We start from the raw sequence: 11,606 nt of genomic DNA on the forward strand, positions 1-11,606 counted from the left end.
GTATATATACAAACATCAATAGCTAGGATCCAGGGTGGGAAGATGGATCAGTGGTTAAAGTGCTATGCAAGTATGCTGTTGACCTGAGTTAGGATTCCCCAGAGCCCCAGATGCAGTGACATTTGTATATATATTCCTAGGGTGAGATGGGAACTGGAGATAGGAGAGTCCGTGGAAGTTTGAGGACCAGCTAACCTGGCCTATGCATTAGCAAGCAAAACCCTGTCTCACACAAGGTTGCAGGCAAGCACTGACTTTGCTGGTTGCCCTCTGACTTACACACTCATGCTGGGGCACATGTATGCCCAAGTCAAACACATGAACACACATACACACAATACATATTTTATTTTACTTATTTATATTCCATTCGACTCTGAGAGGGTGCTCCCTTCCCCCCTGGATATTCACTTTCTCTAGGGCATCAGGTCTTTACAGGATTAGGCACGTCTTCTCCCACTGAGGCCAGACAAGGCATTCAGTCCTCTGCTACACAAGTGCCAGGGGCCTCCGACCAGCCAGTGTATGCTCTTTGGTTGGTGCCTCAGCCTCTGGGAGCTCACAAGGGTCAGGTTTGTTGACACTGTTGTTCTTCCTATGGGGTTGCCATCCTCTTCAGCTCCTTCAGTCCTTCCCCTAACTCCTCCACAGGGGTCCCTGATCTCTGTCCAAAGCTTGGCTGTAAGTATCTGCATCTGTCTCAGTCACCTGCTGGTAGAACCTCTCAGAGGACAGCCATGCTAGGTTCCTGTCTGTGAGCACAACATAACAGTAATATTTGGTTTGGTGCTGCCCATGGGATGGATTCCAAGTTGGGCTGGTGTTACTTTAAAACGGTCACTGGATGGCCTTTCCTTCATTTTCTGCTCCAGTTTTGTCCCTGTATTTCTTTTAGACAGGAACAATTCTGGGTCAAAATTTTTATAGGTGGGTTGATGTTCCCAGGCCTCCACTGGGGGCTCTGTCTTTCTACTGGAGGTGGTCTCTACTGGTTCCATTTCCCTGAGCATTTCACTTAAGGTCACCCACATTGAGTCCTGGGGGTCTCTCGCATTCCATGTCTCTGGGACTTTCTAGAGGTTCCCTACAACCTCCCCCAGCAGTGACCTTTTCCATACATTCTCCTGGCCTTCTCGGCTTCTTTCCTGTCTCCCCCATGACCTGATCCTGCCCCCTCATTTCCCTCCCCCCTCTAGTCTCCTGCCCAGGTACCTCCCTCACTCTACTGCCCAGGATATTTTGTTACAATGTATATTTTAAAGAGTTAGGATCTGCAGGTGAAAGGGAACATGAGATTTGAGTTCATTCTTTTTTTTTTTTTTTTTTTTTTTTGGAGCTGGGGACCAGACCCAGGGCCTTGTGCTTCCTAAGGCAAGCACTCTACCACTGGAGCTAAATCCCCAACCCGAGATTTGAGTTCATTCTTATATATGGCTGGAGAGGAAGGTTGAAACCTACCTTTCTGTGTGTGGACATTCAGTTGTCTTAATAGTATTTGGTATAAAGACGAGCTTTTCTTATTGAATTGCCTTAGTACTTACATAAAAATTGGTGTAAAGCTGGGAGTATGGCTCAGGTTACCTCGTATACAAAGCCATTCTTAGTGCCACAAAAAGTAATGATAATAAAAGTAAATATGTGGGGTTGGGGATTTAGCTCAGTGGTGGGCGGCTTGCCCTGTAAGCACAAGGCCCTGGGTTGGGTCCCCAGCTCTGAAAAAAAGTAAATATAACTGGCTGGGCAATGGTTGTATTTAATCCCAGCACTTGGGAGGCCTGGTCTACAGACCTAGTTGTAGGACAGCCAGGGCTACACAAAGAAATCCTTTCTTGAAAAACCAAACCAGGGCAGGGGAGATGACTCAGCGGTTAAGAGCATTGACTGCTCTTGCAGAGGTCCTGAGTTCAATTCCCAGCAACCACATAGTGGCTCACAACCATCTGTAATGAGATCTGATGCCTTCTTCTGGTGTGTCTGAAGACAGCTGTGGTGTACTCATATAGAAAAGCCAAACCAAACCAAAACAATTACAACAAACAAACAAACAAACAAAAAAATACAGCTGGGCATGGTGGCTGATGCCTGTTGTCCCAGGGTTTGAAAAGCAGAAGTAGGAGGACTGTAGAAAAGTTTGAGATCATCCAGGATTACCAAACAAAAACATTCATTTGTGGACTTGCAATTCTGTTCTGTTGTTCTCTATGTCTATCCTTATCTGGGTAGTATGCTGATTTTTTTTTTTGTAGTTTTATTACACGTGCATACACACACTGTTTTCTTTTTGAGGGGCAGTCTAATATATTTAAGTGGATCATGAACTCTATGTAGCCAAAGTTGATCTTGAACTCAACTCTCCTACCTACACCTCTGGAATTCAGGGATTACAGATGTGCACCACCACGCCTGGTTTATTTGGTGCTGGGAACTGAACTGAGGGCATCATGCACACTGGGCAAACACTCTGCCAACTGAACCCAGGTGCATATTTGTTTGTTTTGAGACACAGTCTCACACTAGTCCATCCAGCCTGAAACTCATTATAATCTCCCTGCCTCGCTTCCCAAGTGCTGGAACTACAGGCGATCTTAACTTTTTTATTACTTTTTTTTTCAAGACAGGGTTTCTCTGTGTACTCCTGACTGTCCGGGAATTCACTTTGTAGACAAGGCTGACCTTGAACTCCACCTGACTCTCCCTCCCAAGTGCTGGGATCATAGGTGTACATGACTATCACTGCCTAACTATGTTCTTTTTCAAATTTGTTTTGACATTCTGAGGCCTTTGCATTTCCACATAAATTTTAGGACCAACTTACCAATTTCCATGAAAAAAAAATCCTGCTTTAAAACAAAAACTGTGTTGAGGACAGTGTGGGATATAAGGGGCCCCTAGCAAGGACTGATCTCAGCTGGCAGTGGCAACAGTGATTGATAATCTGAGCTAAGGGCTAAGGGCCCCTCATCCCCCTTTCAACAATAAGAACACCAAACAGCCAGGTTTGGCGACAAAAGTCTTTAATTCCAGCACTTGGGAGGTAGAAGCAGGCGTATCTCTATGACTTCCGTTCAGACAAGGCCTCATGGTGAGACATTGTCTTGGCCTCGGGATGCAATACAGTTCTATGGTAGAACGCTTGTCTAATATACCCAAGGTTGTAGGTTTGATCTCTGGTACTACATTAAAAAAAACCATCCACACCTTGTAGAATCACCCCTGAGAGAGAATATACATCCAAGTAAATGCACACTATTGTAGTGTTGACTATCTGCTGACTATCTGCACATTGTGGTGCAACTGATTGCTACAACATTTTCTTCTCTGCTTACAAAACAGGAACTCTATACCCATCCTTACAGGGCGTCCTTCCTCTCTCTCTCTCTCTCTCTCTCTCTCTCTCTCTCTCTCTCTCCCTCCCTCCCTCCCTCCCTCTTTCCCTCTCTTCCTCTCTCCTCCCCCCCGTCTCTCTTTTGTGAGGCAGGCTTTTGCTATGCTGTCAAGAATGGCCTGGAACGTGTTGTTTAGTCAAACGTTGCTATGCTGTCAAGAATGGCCTGGAACGTGTTGTTTAGTCAAACGTGGCCCTTGGGACTTGTGACCCTTTGCCTTAGTCTCTCTTAGGCTGGAATTACAAGTGTGTGCTTTCTCATCCAGCTTGCCTAGTCTCTTCCTCTCCATTCTTTTTTTGGATAGGAACGACTTTATTAGATACTTTTTATTTTACATTTCAAATGTTATCCCCTTTCCTGGTTTTCCATCCATAAAACCCCATCCCATCCTCCTCCCCTTCTTCTATGAGGGTGTTCCCTCACCCACCCACCCCATCCTCCCTCCCTGCCCTGACATCCCCCTGCACTGGGGGGTCCAGCCTTAGCAGGACCAAGGGGTTCCTCTCCATTCTTTCTCCCCCCTTTTCTCTGTGATAGTAACCTAACCTAGGGCTTTGTGTACAGCTAAGCATACACTGGACCATGTATTTATGTACTCTCTACCACTAAACCACACACCCTCAACCTGGTTAAGATTGTTTTGAATCTGCACATCAATGTGAGGAAATTGTAATCTAATAATATAGAGACTTCCAATCCCTTCTGGGGTTTGCTTCCCCCATGCTTAGGATTCTGTCATCTGCCACCAAGGTAGTACTCCCCACATCTCTAGACAACATTAAAGGCAATGTTCCTTTAGGCCGAGTCTAAGCCTAGTGTTCATATGTGGATACCCTGTTTTCTAGTCAGTGACCCTATTCAAAGCTGAGGGGGCCAGAATGACTGACACAAAGTGTCCATCTCTGCCATATGTGTATGTGTATATATATAGTGTGTACATGTATATGCCATAGTGTATTGGTGTGCATAAAGGTCAGAGGTAACTAGTTAAGAATTGGTTCACTCCTTCCGTGTGGATTCTGTGCATTGAATTTAGGTTGTCAATTTTGCAGGCAGGCATCTTTACCCATTGGACATCAAAAGGCCTACAGTCACTTCCAAAAAAAAAAAGGAATTTAGCTACAGCCAGGCGTAATGGTCCATACCTTTAATCCCAGCAGTGGCAGGAGGATTTCTGTGAGGTCAAAGCCAGCTTGGTCTGCTTTGTGGGTTCTATGTATCCAAAACTACATGTCTTATAAAACGAAACAAACCAAAAAGAATTTTCTTGTATCTGGGCATGGTGGCACATGCCTGTAATTCCAGCACATAGAATGCTGATAACAAGAAGAGTACAGGTTCCAGGCCAGCATTGGCCACAGAGTGAGATGCTGTCCTAACACTGAGGAGGAAAACATCTGACATGCTGGCATCCATCTGTAATCCCGGCACGTAGGAAGTAGAAGCAAGATGACCAGCAGTTCAGGACCCTTCTTGGCTATAGAGCAAGTTAAGGTCACCCTGGCTTACAGGATTCTGTCTCAAAAAAGAAATAATAAAATATGGAAGGGGGTGATGATGGCTAGAGAGATAGTTTAGTGGTTGAGAGCCCTTGCTGCAATGGATGGAACTAAAGAATATCATCCTGAGTGAGGTACCCCAGATCCAGAAAGACACGGATGGTATGGTATGTATTAACCATAAAGTTCAGGATAGCCATGCTGCACTCCACAGACTCAAAGAAACTGGGTAATAAGGAGGGCCCAAGGGAGCATGTGTGAATCTCATTCTGAAGGAGGAAATAGACGTCAGAGGTGGATGGAGAGAGGAAACTGGATGGGGGAGAGGGTGTTGAGGTTTGGTCTGGTCTAGTTGCCTCAGGGACTAGGGAATCCTCACATAATGAAGCGATGCTATGTGACCTTGCTCCTTAATTTAAAACTATTTGTTGAATAAAGATGCCCACAGCCTATAGCTTGGCAGAAGAGAGGTAGGCAGAGCTTCAGTTCCTGGGCTTGGAGTCTGAGGCACATGAGGGAAGAGAGAGAAGATGCCATGGGGTAGGTGAATCATGAAAGCATGGCCATGAGGACTGCAGATTGTAGTCAGAGCAGCCCAGATGGAACATGGCAAGTCATATCTTAGGGCTATTGGCAGGGAAGTAGACAGAATAGCATAGAGGGTAGATATCTGCCCAGCTCTACTACTGTTAAGGCTTACTGTAAATATAAAAGTTTTGTGTCTTTTATCTGGGAAATAAATAATCAAAGGCAGGGTAGAAGCCCCTGACAGATTAAATAATTACTACAACAGGGGTGAGGATGTGAAGAGGGATGGGGATCAGATGGGGGAGAGGTGGGAGAGGGCAGGGGGTGAGAATAGAAACCAGTGGGGAGCATATCTGAGACTAGCTGGAGACCTGGGATGGACGATGCTCCAGGGAGCCTATGGGGGTGACCCTAGCTGAGATTCCTACCAGCAGGGGATATGAAGACAGAAGTGTCCACCTCCCATAGCCAGGTGGGACTTCCAGTGGAGGGAAGGGGACATCAACCCACTGACAAAACTTTCAACTCAAAATTTGTCCTGCCTACAAGATGAGCAGGCATAAAGATGGAGCAGAGACGGAGGGAATGGCCAACCAGTGACTGCCCCAACTTGAGACCCATCCCATGGGAGAGAGCCACCCCCGACACTGTTAATGATACTCTGCTATGCTTGCAGACAGGAGTCTAGCATAACTGTCTTCTGAGAGGCTTCATCCAGCAGCGGATGGGAACAGATGCAGAGACCCACAGCCAAGCATTAGGCAGAGCTCAGGGAGTCTTGTGGCAAGGTGGGGATAGAAGTGAGCAAGCCAGAGAAGTCAAGGACACTACAAGAAGACCTACAGAGTCAACCTACCTGGGCCTCTAGGGACTCACAGAGACTAAACCACCAACCAAAGAGAATCCAGGTGCTAGACCTAAGCCCCTACGCATTTGTAGCAGATGTGCAGATTGATGGTCATGGGTCTCCTTCTGGTTGGGAAGGGAGCTGTCTATGACTCTGTTGCCTGTGACTGGATCTCCTTTTCCTACCTGGACTACCTAGTTGGGCCTCAGAGGGTGAGGAGGTGCTTAGTTCTTCTGGGACTAAATGTCCCAGGGCAGGATGGTACCTTAGGGGCTTCCCTTCTTTAAGGAGAAGAAAAGATGGCAATAGGGGGAGGATTTGTAAGGCTGGGATTGAGAGAAGAGAAGGGGGAGGTTTTGATTAGGATGTAAAGTGAATTTTTAAAAATATCGGAAAAAAAGAGCACTTGCTGCTCTTTCAGAGGACCAGAACTCAGAATTCACTTTGGTGCCCTCTTCTGGCCTTTGTGGACACTTACACAGGCATCACTCACAAACGCGTGCACGCACAAGCATAGACACACACACACACACACACACACACACACACAGAGAGAGAGAGAGAGAGAGAGAGAGAGAGAGAGAGAGAGAGAGAGAAGAGAGAGAGAATTTTATTGGAACCAGGAATGGTGGTACATACCTTCAATCTCAGTTCTTGGGAAGCAAATCTCTCTGAGTTTTACTCTACACAGTGAGTTTCCTCTGCACCATATACATGCAATGCCCTCAGAGGCCAGAAGAGTGAGAAAGATTGCCAAGAACTTTAGTTACAGGAGGTTGTAAGCTGCCCAGTGTGGATGTTTGGAACTAGATTCAAATCTTCTGCAAGAGCAATATGAGTCCTTTTTTCGGGGCTGGAGCGACTGCTCTTCCAGGTCCTGAGTTCAATTCCCAGCAACCACATGGTGGCTCACAACCATCTGTAATGGGATCTGATGCCCTCTTCTGGTGTGTCTGAAGACAGCCAGTGTAATAATAAATAAATAAATAAATAAATGAATGAATGAATCTTTTTTAAAAAAAAGTTCTTTTTTTTCCAATGTTCAGTTTCCTTTAATGACCCCCATCTCCCTTGAAGGGCAGGTGCAGGCAGCTAGGCGACTGGCAAGACATGTTCACTTGAAGATCTTGCCTTGATTGACAGCTTTGCCCACGTGCTGGAAGGCCCCCTCCCAGGAAAAGTACTCTCGAACGAGGGTCTGGGTCTCCTTGCTACCAGGATCCAGTTTCCACCATGTATATGACTCATAGTCCACCTGCCAATCTGGACTCAGCGGAAAGGCAAGATCTTGGCCTCGGAAGACACAAACCCCAGAAATGGAGCTGCTGTTGGTGGTCCCAAATAGGATAACACTAGCAAAGGCATTCTTTCTTAGTTTGTCCAATCGCTGGAACATTCCAGTGATGAGGTTACAGCTCATGAAGGTCTGGGTGAGCTCTTCAGGGAAGCGGTACTCAGCATACCACAGGGACCAGCCATCCTTATCAAAGTGCTCCCAAAAATATGGCAGCGCCACAGAGAGGGTGTCCTCATGTCCTTGGCCTTGGGCTCAGCAGCCAATGCCTGCTCACACCCATCCATCTCTTTCTCAGGAGCTCGGGCAGCTGCCTTTTTTTCCTCTTTCCGCTCAGTCTGGGGCTTCTGCTTCTCCTCTCGTGAGCCCCTTTCTTTCCTCGGGGTATCCTTTTCTGGCTGGCTCTCTGCGAACTTCTTAGCATCAAACCGAGCCATCTCACAGCTTCACCTCCCCCAAGATGGCCCTGAACTGGGGCTGGTTAATGCAGGTAAGGAACCATCGGTTGGTATTGGGGAAGGCCTGGCGAAAAGAAGGCTCTAAGACCTGTTTATAGAGCCACAATAGGGTACAGACAACCGTGACGTCAGCCAGTGTCACTCTGTCACCGACCAAGAAAAGTCCGTGTCTTCAGATGAGTGTTCAGCAGCCCCAAGATTCGCTTTACCTCCTCTTTGGCATTTTTCAGTGGCCTGCTTGTTGTGGTGCACAATGCCTAAGGTGGGGAACACCCAGGTGCTGGCTGGAGGGACGACATCACTGTCAGCAAAGCTCACCCACTGCACAATCTGTGCTGCTGCCTCTGGCGTACTTCCCCGCAGCTCCTCGTTGCTTACGTAATAGGCGATGGCATTGCTCTCAAATACACAGAATCCGTTATCGCCCTCAAAGGCTGGAACCTTGCCTGCAGGAAATTTTCTGAGAAATTCGGGGGTGCGGTTGGTTTGGCCGAAGTGGAAGTGGGGTGGTGCGGAGAGCACGCGGACCTCAGCCCCGCTGTACTGAGCAGCGATGAGGGCCTTGAAGGCCCTCCAGTTTTCAGGGTATGTGTACAGGGTACCAGCCGCCATGGTGATTCCCCAGAGAAAGGGGGCAATAAGAGTTCTTAACCACTAAGTCATCTTTCCAGCCCCAATAAAATAAACCTTTAACTTAAAAGGCAGAAGCAGGTCTCTAAATTCAAGGCTAACTTGTTAACATAGTGAATCCAGGGTAGCCAGAACTACATAGTGAGACCCTGTTTCAAAAAAAAAAAAAATCTTAAAAAAAAAAGAAGAAGAAAATGAATTTACTTTTAGAACTAATCAAGGACCCAAGAACCTGCATTCAATCTTAATTGTATTTTTAACTGCAGTCCCTAAACTCTTACATTTCAAAGAAATTACTGGAGCCGTTTCTACTTGACTGTGCACCATTACATAGCAACTCTTCATTGCTACTTCTCAGCTCAACTCTGTGACTCTGTGTGTGTGCATGTGTGTGAATGCGCATGCCTGTGTGTGTGTGTGTGTGTGTGTTTCTTCCACATCTGAAATGCAGTATTCATGAATACATGGCTTGTGTCAGACTTCTTTTTTTTTTTTACATTTATATATAAGTACACTGTAGCTGTCCTCAGACACACCAGAGGAGGGCATCAGATCTCATTACAGATGGTTGTGAGCCACCATGTGGTTGCTGGGATTTGAACTCAGGATCTCTGGAAGAGCAGTCGGGGCTCTTTACCACTGAGCCATCTCTCCAGCCCTTGTGTCAGACTTCTAAGGTATAGGATTATTTTTCATTAGTTCAGAAACACCATAAAAGTGGTAGTTCTTTTCAACATTTTCATTTACAAGGGGCGTATTGTACATGCTGTCTCTCATAGTAGATATATTCAGTTCAAATGGAAACATTTATTTTAAACTGATATTGGACGGTTTCCAATTACAGCATTTTCCCAACCTCTTGCATTGTGTACTTTCCCCTTATCTTATCTCAACTAGTTACTCTCTCTGTGGCTCTGACGTTCCCTGGCTTCTCTCGAGGACTCCCCAAGGGCGTGTTCTCTGCCCCCATTCGTACTTAGCCCTCTTAATCTCCTAAACGCCTCTGGAATTTTGAGGCTTCTGAAGTGCATTGTAATTCTCATTGACTCATAAGGGAGACACAAGAAATAAAGAATTTATTTTAGAAATTCAATCCTTTTTGGTTTGACTTTAAATTTTTTTATTTTTATTTTATTTATTCAGTGTGTGTGTGTGTGTGTGTGTGTGTGTGTGTGTGTGTGTGTGTGTGTGTGTGTGTACGACTTGTTGGAGTTTTTCTCTTTCTACCAAGTGGGCCCCTGGGAATGAATTCTCCTTATCAGGCTTAGTGGTAAGCACGTTCATCTGCCGAGCCCTCTTTCTGTCTTTTGAGACAGAGTTACATGTAGCTCACACTGGCTTGAACTGGCTCCTTAGCTGAGGATGACCTTGAATTCCTGATCCTTTTGCTTCTAATTCTCTAGTGATCATTATTTTTAAAAAAAAAATTTTTGTGCTCATTACTTTTAAATATTTCCATTAGTAAAAGGTATTGTCTGTGTTAGTGTTTCAAAGTAAGAATATTCAGTTAACATAGTCATTGCATTTTTTTTGTTTGCTGGTTTGGTTGGTTGGTTGATTGCTTGGTTGTTTCTTGAGGTAGGGTTTCTGTGTAGCCTTGGCTGTCTGGAACTCATTCTTGTAGACCAGGCTGGCCTTGAACTCATAGCCTCTGCTTCCAGAGTGCTGGGATTAAAGGCATGCACCTACTGTCAACCCCCCCTAGTACATCTTTGATAGATTGATGTTAAAAGATACTTTATTGTCTTTTTTCAAAAGATTGATTTTATTATTTTATTAACATGTGTATGTTTTGATGACTGTAAGACTCTTGTGTGTATGCCTGTGAAGAGGACACCAGATGCCCTGGAGCTGGAGTTATCAGCAGTTCTCAGTCACATGGGTGCTGGGAATTGAACTAGTCCATGGGAAGATCAGTAAGTGCTCTTAATCAATGAGCCATCTCTCCCTCCCTAGTATTCCTGTCCCCTCCCGTACTTTGAGACTGGATCTCCGATAGTCCAGACAAGTTTTAAACTCACACTATCTATGTGATGATGATCTTCTGCTTTCACCCCCAAGTGCTGGCATTACAAGCATGACCCCCACCTACTCAGTTCTCTTCCTCACTCTGTCTCTGTCTGTCTCTGTCTCTGTCTCTCTGTCTCTCTCTCTCTCTCTCTCTCTCTGTCTCTCTCTCTCTCTCTCTCTCTCTCTCTCTCTCCTAATACACACACACACGTACATACTGCATCCCAGTCTGGTCTTGAACTCAAGGCGAGCCTCCAGCCCCAGCATCCACTCAGCGTCCACTCAGGCTCTGAACCACCAAACTTGTTTTTACTTTTTTTACCCAGCTTGTAGCACACCATGCTGTGTCATCTTTTCAACTTTATTTATTCTTGTGTGTGTTTAATATGTGTGCATGGATGTGCATGTGGACATGTGGAGGTCAGAAGAAAAGTTTATGGAATTCCCTTCTACCTTTATATGAATTCTGGAGATTGAATTTGTTGTCAGCTTTTGTCTGAGGCACCTTTTCTTGGCCTCAGCCTCAGTTTTTTTTTTTTTTGTTTTGGAGTTGGGACCGAATCCAGGGCCTTGCGCTTGCTAGGCAAGCGCTCTACCACTGAGCTAAATCCCCAACTCCTCAGCCTCATTTTTTAAGCCAGTTCTTTGTCCTGGACAACTCTGTACCCTTGGTAGGTCCTTTGGCCCAGGCCTTGACCTTTCTCCTTCACTCCCATCTAACTTTCCTCTTGAACTCTTCCAGATCTTGGAATATGATAACAACATTCTTCCATTTGCATGGGCCCTCCTCATTGTCAACCTTGACTTTTTTTCTTCCCTTTATGCTCCCTTCCAGGAAATGTCCTTGGTTTTCCTAACCACTCCTCCCATTTTTAGGCTGGTCCACGTCTGTACCTCTCTTCTCAAAATATTCCAATGGTTTCCAGTATCTCAAAGGTCAACGGTCTTACAATG

The 11,606-nt window shown here is 45.6% G+C and overlaps 1 pseudogene across 1 annotated transcript; it reads right to left on the reverse strand.

Annotated features, from left to right (window-relative positions):
* Positions 1 to 7,287: 7,287 nt before the first annotated feature.
* Positions 7,288 to 8,624, reverse strand: LOC116888625 (annotated as a pseudogene). The gene has a single exon (XR_004386329.1). The product of XR_004386329.1 is annotated as an elongation factor 1-gamma-like (transcript).
* Between the last annotated feature and the right edge of the window lie 2,982 nt (positions 8,625 to 11,606).

This window comes from Rattus rattus, chromosome X (assembly GCF_011064425.1).
Source record: "Rattus rattus isolate New Zealand chromosome X, Rrattus_CSIRO_v1, whole genome shotgun sequence".
Taxonomy (NCBI): Eukaryota; Metazoa; Chordata; class Mammalia; order Rodentia; family Muridae; genus Rattus; species Rattus rattus.